This window comes from Ursus arctos, unplaced genomic scaffold, assembly GCF_023065955.2.
Source record: "Ursus arctos isolate Adak ecotype North America unplaced genomic scaffold, UrsArc2.0 scaffold_27, whole genome shotgun sequence".
NCBI classification, from domain to species: domain Eukaryota; kingdom Metazoa; phylum Chordata; class Mammalia; order Carnivora; family Ursidae; genus Ursus; species Ursus arctos.
Window position 1 is genome coordinate 992260 of NW_026622952.1, and position 7579 is coordinate 999838.

The following is a 7579-nucleotide window of genomic DNA, read 5'->3' on the forward strand; positions in this document are numbered from 1 at the left end:
TTTTATCATAAAAGAGTTGCCCTGGCAGCTAAGTTACTAACTTCTTAGGAATGCCTCCCTGCTTTATTTTCAAATTCTAATTCTTTGCTTAACCTTGAGACTCTTACTCCTAAGAGACTTCTTTTGTCCTTTTCCAGTTTTATGGAGCTATAAATGACATACAACAGCCACGTTAGTTTAAGGCATACAGCATTATAATGTGACTGACATAGATCGTGAAATGATTAAGAAACTTCTTAAATGGGTCGTGATTTTTCCTGAAGATTTTAAGATCAAACAATATCCAAAAAGTGTTTTTAGCCAGGCTATCCAATGGTTTTTTAAATTATCCTTTTAGAAAAAATAATTTAAGCTATTTTGTTACACATTCCATTATTTTCCCACCATCAAATTTGTTGACTATACCCATTTTCACAAATGAGCACATTAAAGCAATTTCATTTTTCTCAAAATTTATTTATTTATTGAGACAAATTTCTTTTTATTTCCAATCATTATTTAAAGTCCCTACCTCATAAGATAGTTGTGAAAACTATGATTCATATAAATTAATTACATGTAACATAAAACCCTTAAGGAAGTGCCCACAGGTACACAAGTGCTATAAAAATGTTAGCTGCTCTTATTATCATTTCAAGAGAGATTAAGAAAATAAATACTATCTGTTTTGATGGTTGGTCTGTGTTTTCTGCCTAAGAAATCTACAATTTCTTTTCCAGAGAAGTCATTTGAAAGTTAAAAATGTTTAAGATATTAAACTCCCATTTATTTATTTTTATTTATTTATTTTATGATGTTCAGTTAGCCAGCGTATAGTCCATCATTAGTTTTTGATGTAGTGTTCAAAGATTCATTAGTCTTGTTTAAAACTGAGCAGGCAGGATCCCAGGGTCCTTGGATGGAGCCCTACATCTGGCTCCGTGCTCAGCGGGGAGCCTGCTTCTCCCTCTCCTCCCCACCCGTGCTTGCTCATCTCACTCTGCTCTGCTCCCTGTCGCTATCTTTGTCTCCCTCTTTCAAATAAATAAATAAATAAATAAATAAATAAATAAATAAAATCTTGAAAAAGAAAAATGGAATGATGATCGCTGAGGTTAAGGACATCTGAAAATATGAGACACTGAATGGGTGTCCAGGAACAAGGCAAAGGGCTCAGCAGTTGGGTTATAAAGAGAAGTTAAGAGGCACCAGGGATGAGTTTTTGCCAGTTCCCTTCCTACCCATGTCTATGGTGAATAATGCCTACATGCATGCATATATACACCTGCTATATGCTCCTGGGGGTCCTTTCTGAAGATTACAGTGGAGCAATAGGATTGGGAAAAGTGCATAGTCTTGGGATTGAATCCTTGCTCCACCACCATTAGTTAAGGGAACCTAAAGTCTGTAACCTCTCTCTGAACCAAAGTTTCCTTACCTACCAAGAAGGGGTCATAACATCCACCTCACGAAGTCTGTAAAAATTAAATAAAATAAAAACAGCTACCATGTAATGAGTGCCAGTTACACAAATTCCATCGTAGGCTCTCAAAAAATACTCGTTTCCCTTTCCACCCTCCTTCCCTTTCCCAGTTGAATGAGACATATCACATAAATAATGACTCTTTCTTTCCTAATGCTAATCAAGGAGATATTTTATTCAATCACAGTCTGTGTGTTTGGTGCAGCAGAGTAATGTGATGCTTTAACACGGTCATGCTGGCTGTTGTGTTGAGTATATACAAGGAGGGGCACATGAGAAGCAGAGAGAGCACCTACTGCAGTCATCCAGGTAGGAAACTATGGCGGCTTGAACCACATGGTCAGATGCGGGATATTTTTGAAGGCAGAGCTGACTAAACTTCCTGAAGGAGTGAATGTATGGTGTGAGAGAGAACGTAAAATCAAGAGTGACCTTGAAGTCCTGGGAAGGATGGAGATGCCATTAATGGAGAAAGGTCGTAGACAAAGAAGATGGAGGAGTAGAGTTAGGTCAAGGGTGAGAAGGCCATTAGACATCTCTGCTGACTCTGAACTGTGTCAGTTTAGCTAAGATGGAACCACATTTTCCCGGATTTCCTTCCCTCTATGGTTCTGGCTTCCGTAGGCCACAGTATAATCTCTGGGCTTCACTTTCCATGTGTATGAAATGAGGGAGTCAGAATAGAAGATGTCTTAAGGTAACTTTTCATCCGCGATATAATATTCTAGCCAGAGTTTGCCTACCCATAGCATCGGGAAGGAAGTTTGCTCAATCTGCTGCTGCACCTTCAGGCCACCATGGCCACGGCCAGCTCCCCCGGTGCATCAATTTGCAGTCATGATTCCTTCATGATTCCTTCCTTTAAACCTGCCCTATTCTGCTCTTAAGTCAGCACCGACTTCACTTCTAGCTCCCAATTTCTCTCTTTGCCTTGATCATCAGAACCACATCCTTCCCTTCCTGTGATCTGAGTGTTCTAGTATTCTGATTTTCCACTTGAGTCTTCATCTCCCCACTCCTGCGTCAAATTCAGAGGCCCCCTCCAGCAGGCCTCAGTTCCTCTCATGACCAAAACCCTCTCTGTCCCTGCCTGGGCAAGTCTAACTCAATTATAGTGTTCTTAAATTTCACTGGCTGACCTGTATTTATTTGCAAAGCGCAGGAAGCATCTTGTCCTCTAGCCCTCCATACACAGATCCCTATACAAAGCATGAGCCAAGCGGTCTTGAATTGAGCCTGTTTTTTTCATGACTATCCCATGATACAGAGTGTAGTATTAAAGCAATAGAGGCCCTCGCTTCAAAGGCAGCTGTAGTTCAAAGACCTGTCTCTCCTCCACTTGTGCACGTGCTTTTCTTCGAATGTTCTTCACCTAGCAATTCTGCATAAAATTGCAGGGGGTTCATGTCAGGTAGGCCTTCTTAGCCCTACCCAGGGCTGAACCTTCTAGAATACCATAAATGCTCTGAGGGTTTCTCTAACTTGGCCAGAATCCCATTCTGGCAATTTAATTTCTTCCTTTTCCAAGAAAAAGAACATCCAGAAAAGACACTGAGAGGCCTTCATTCCTTCCCTCATCTCAGGGAAGAGAAATTCCCAGGACAGAGAAAGGGAAAAAAAACCCCATCTCATAACTGCAGGAGTTCTTCCTGGGAAACTGGTCTTTCAGTCCACAGCCACAAAAAGCACTTCAAAAGCGCTCTGGACACCCCTCCCCCAACACTTGTCCTTGAAACCTCACTCTTATGCTTATATCTTGCCCATTTATCTGAGATTATGGAGTTAAGCTGAAATTGTCTAAAATAAATTAAATAAAGTAAATTCCAAGATAAACCAAAAGGAAGGCTCTGATTGTGTTCACAGTTTTCTAACACACTGATACTTAATCATTCTTATGAATGATACTACTGGTAATATTTATTCTTTTTAGGAACATATAGCATAACATGAGTGGCATGCTTTCTCATCTTTTTTTCCTAATTATTTATCAACTCTGCATTTTGTGTAGTCACCAGTTGTCCTTAAAGGGAAGACTGACACTTGCTGTGGTTGGCAACCGCTCTGCATGGCAATTGGCTATCTGATACACCTGGTTAACAAATTTCTCTTTGACATTTAATAAACGGCAATCATTTCACATACAGGTTATTTCCCCACTTGCTTCACGAGGGCAAAGGACCATATATGAAGGCCAGCTTAGTGGGTGTGCTTGAGAAAATAAAGGCAATTACTATGGATAAATGGAAAGTAAAAAGTTGTCTCTTCTGCCTCTGTTTTTTGAAGTTTTAATGTCCAGCTTTTCTGTGGAAATACATATCTTATTCTAATATTTTTACTGTTACAGTTTTATTTATAGCTTCTTTGTCATCAACTCAGTGCTTTGATTGTGGTTTCATCTCTTCAACTCTAAAGATACTAAATAAGGGACAAAAAGCACAGTTTTTACAAAACGGAACTAGATCTTCTAAAATCAAGATACACTTGAGTTTTCCAATAAAATCATCCTTCAGTTTATGTTTATGAAAACTCTATATATCCAAGCAGTCAATATTCCAAAACATACTGAAATAAAAGCATGATTCACAGGTCACCAACCTGCCGGGAACCTCAAACACCCAGCCACTGGCAATTTGACTTTAGAGAGCAGACTTAGATGGTAAAACTAAGAATATTTTTCTCCCTCTCCTTCCTCCCAAGGAAAACATAACACAAAGCAGCCTGGAAAAATACCCCAAATCACCTCATCCACCATGTGGGAACCCTTATATTTACACACTCATGGTTGTAGAAAGGACAGTATTTTTAAGGACCCAGTGTTTCCTCCTAAAATATATCCTTACTAGTGTTTTGCTTCACACGAAATTTTCCATGCTGGTCAGTGACTTACCAGGCTCGCATCTGGTTAGGTCCTTGGAGAGGTTCCTCTTTGCTCTGAGGTTGTGTCAGAAACTTAAAGTATAAAATGCGTTCAGTTAAGCTGCCTGGTGTGAGCGACTTTATTCCACAACAGAGTGAAAATCTCTGTAAAATCTCAAAAATATTTTCTTCCTCATTCTCCTTCTCTTCTACACTTCAGGCCGCGACGAGAAGCACCACACGATCTTGGCTTACTTGTCAAGGAAAAGGTGTAAAATGTACGTGTATCACGCAAATTGGGAATCATCGATTACAAAATGATTTAAGAGTTTCTTCAAATAGATGCAGCTACCACATTAGCTCTTTGTTTGTATGTATTTGTCAGAAGAATAGGCTTTCCCAAGGCTGGAATGAGGTAAGTGCAGCGACAGACACTTCTGCCAGCTGAGTGAGAGAGAGAGAGTGATTCTAGAACAAGCCGAGGGTAATCAGACCCTTTGGCTCTGACAGCTAACCCGAAGCACACTACAGGAAGTGCACTGGTTAGCTGAAGTCAGAGAAACAGTGGCCTCTTATGGAGCCCCAGATGTCACACTGATTACACACGGTGTGATAACTTGTCGTTTATTTTGATAGTCATTCAAGTAAAACGACGGGGAGAGGACAATAGAAAAGCCATCGCAGGCCTAATTATTTCATTTTTGCAAGTAAGGCCGTGAAGTTCCCATTCTGTTACTGTCCTCTATCCTTCCTTCCTAGCACTGCTTACTTCCTCCTGTGAGACATTTTTAAAGGTGCAAAAATACTCTACTGAGGTCCAACCTTTAAAAAATTAGTATTGACATGCGAATTTTTGTTTTCCTAATGTTCCTGGCATCATCTACGGTGATATCATAAGCAAACAAGCTTACATATTTACTTTGACAACCTATAGAGACAAATATAGTACAATTGGGAAAAACCTCCAACTCTGCCTGAAGCAGTTTTGTCCACTTGGCGGCATAAAATATAGGCAAGGATCACAAACACTGGGAGATGGCAAGAGGTAGTGGGAAAGTTTTCCACTGTTTGCTATGTTTGTTTATTTTCCTGTATGCCATTTTTACGAATGTGAGCACAGCCAAGAAAATTAGCGTAACTGAGTCTATCCAATGTCTAATAACAAACTAACCCTGAAGAAAAACCAGACAGAGGTTGTACCCTGATCCTTTTCAGGTTTGGTCTTTATTGGGTTCCAGGGACTTTTGTATTGAGAGAACTCTGAACCTCTCCCTGGCAGACCCTAGTGTGCTTTACCCATTAACACGGCAGGGTGGCGTCCAGAGCAGACAGTGATGAGAAAGATAGCGAGGCCGATATAAATCGTAGGGAGGAGAAACAATATTTGAGGAGAGTTCCCTGAACTAGCATATATTTAATGAAAACAACACCACAATGGTAAATGTAAAGTAAATTCCAAGATAAACCAAAAGGAAGGCTCCAACTGTCGGAAACTTATCTACCTACCAAAGATAATTCCATGGGTTTTAAGTGATAGTACAAGGTCATGTGAAATAGCACATTTAGCAGAAAACTGAGTCAAAGACCGTTGTAACACTTCCTGTTGCTTCAGATAAGTAGCCCTGTCACGTCATATTATGTGTTTACTGAGCACAAAGCCAGGAACTATCGGAACTATCACGGATCAATATCAATATTAAGATTCCCAGAATTATTCTACTGGTTTTCAGTTATGTTCCTCAAGGGCATATTTGCGGTCTCATTTCCTAGAAATATTTTGTTTAGTTATACAAATGCTTATTAAAAATTCTTAACCCGTAAATGTTTCATAACGCACAGGAGAGTCAATTTCCACTTGTGCCTGAATACACAGTCAAGAAAAACATTTTGCAGTCCTAGTGGAAAACCAGGAGGAATCCTGGCAGAGGTCTCCTTGAGGTTAGCAAACCTAATGAAATACCTCGTACACTGAAGCACTGTTTGCAGTTGTGACATAACCGCATTCTTATCTACTTCCGGAGCTGCTTTTGTATTAATCTGAGCTGTAAGCATTTTCCAAAGACCAAACTACCTTACAGAGAAGGATTCCATTTTCTTTCAGTAAAGGCACACATCTCTGCTCTGTTCGTGCAGCCCTGGAATCTTCTTCAGCTCTGTTCCCTGTTTCTTATGAAGGTCACCTCTCCGTCTCGGGCACTTCTTCAAAGCTACTCCACTCCACTGATATTTTCCAAGTCGGATAGAGAAGGTTCTGTATTTTATTTTTAAGCAGAAGGGACACAACACATCTAAAGATTTTAAACAGTAGTAGCCGGTCCCATTTTTTTTCTTTTTTTCCTAAATAGTTTTTCTTATTATAAAAGAAAAAAGCTCCATTGTACAAAATTTGGAAATTTCAGAAAAGTACAAAGTACAAAAGTGATTATACAAATCAGCCACGTTACCATCAGCCAGAGATAATCACTCTTAATGTTTTCTTTCAGTCCTTTTTTCAATTCATGTATTTATTTTTAATAATGTTCAGATAGCATTGTGTCCTGTTTTCTCCACCTACCTTTATATTTTGAATACTTATGTCCCCGTGTTGTACAAACGTGATTTTGATTTCCCATAATAGTCATAATTTATTTACTTCTTCCTCCATTGTAGAACATTTAGATATTTCCCAATTTTTCATTATTTTCATTATTTTCAATAATGTTATTGAGAATATCTTTCTAGACATTTAAACATTGCCCCTCCTCATTAAAGCAGCTGATTAACCCAATAGCCCCATGAACGTAACAAGTCTCAGTCATATGTGAGGTGAGGGCTGCTGTCACCTTCTGCCATCACGTTGTCTTCAGGGGAGGAGCCCAGACACACCCTATAACTTGCCTGAGGCCACAAAACTAGTTATTTGAAATTTGGAATTCTTCGATTTTTTCACTTTCTCCATCTCTCATGCTCAATCAAGCACTAAATCAATCCTTTTGACTTGTCTCTTTTTAGCCCATTTATTTTCATTTAACACTAACTCTTGCTACCCCATTCCAGACCCTTCCATGTACCTACACCACAAAGCCACCTAAATGGCCTTCCTGTCTCTGGGACCTCCTTGTTCTAATCCTCCTTGTACACCTGTGCACATTCAGATGAATGGATCTTCCTTTATTCCGCTCTCCAGATCATTGACTTCTTAATGAAACCTTACACATAATATAAACCCCTCTGCCTGGCTTTCAAAGCCCCATTTTCTTCAACCAGTTTTACTTCATCCAC

At 39.5% G+C, this 7579-nt stretch overlaps 1 protein-coding gene across 2 annotated transcripts in view; it reads right to left on the reverse strand.

Moving 5' to 3' along the window:
- The window catches only part of PSD3 (pleckstrin and Sec7 domain containing 3), a 702408-nt gene extending 696044 nt beyond the window's left edge, over positions 1-6364 (reverse strand). For both annotated transcript variants that reach the window (XM_044379268.3, XM_048226255.2), the window contains exon 1: positions 4350-6364. The gene's annotated coding sequence lies outside the window, so the exon portion shown is untranslated. The remainder of the gene's footprint in view (positions 1-4349) is intronic.
- Between the last annotated feature and the right edge of the window lie 1215 nt (positions 6365-7579).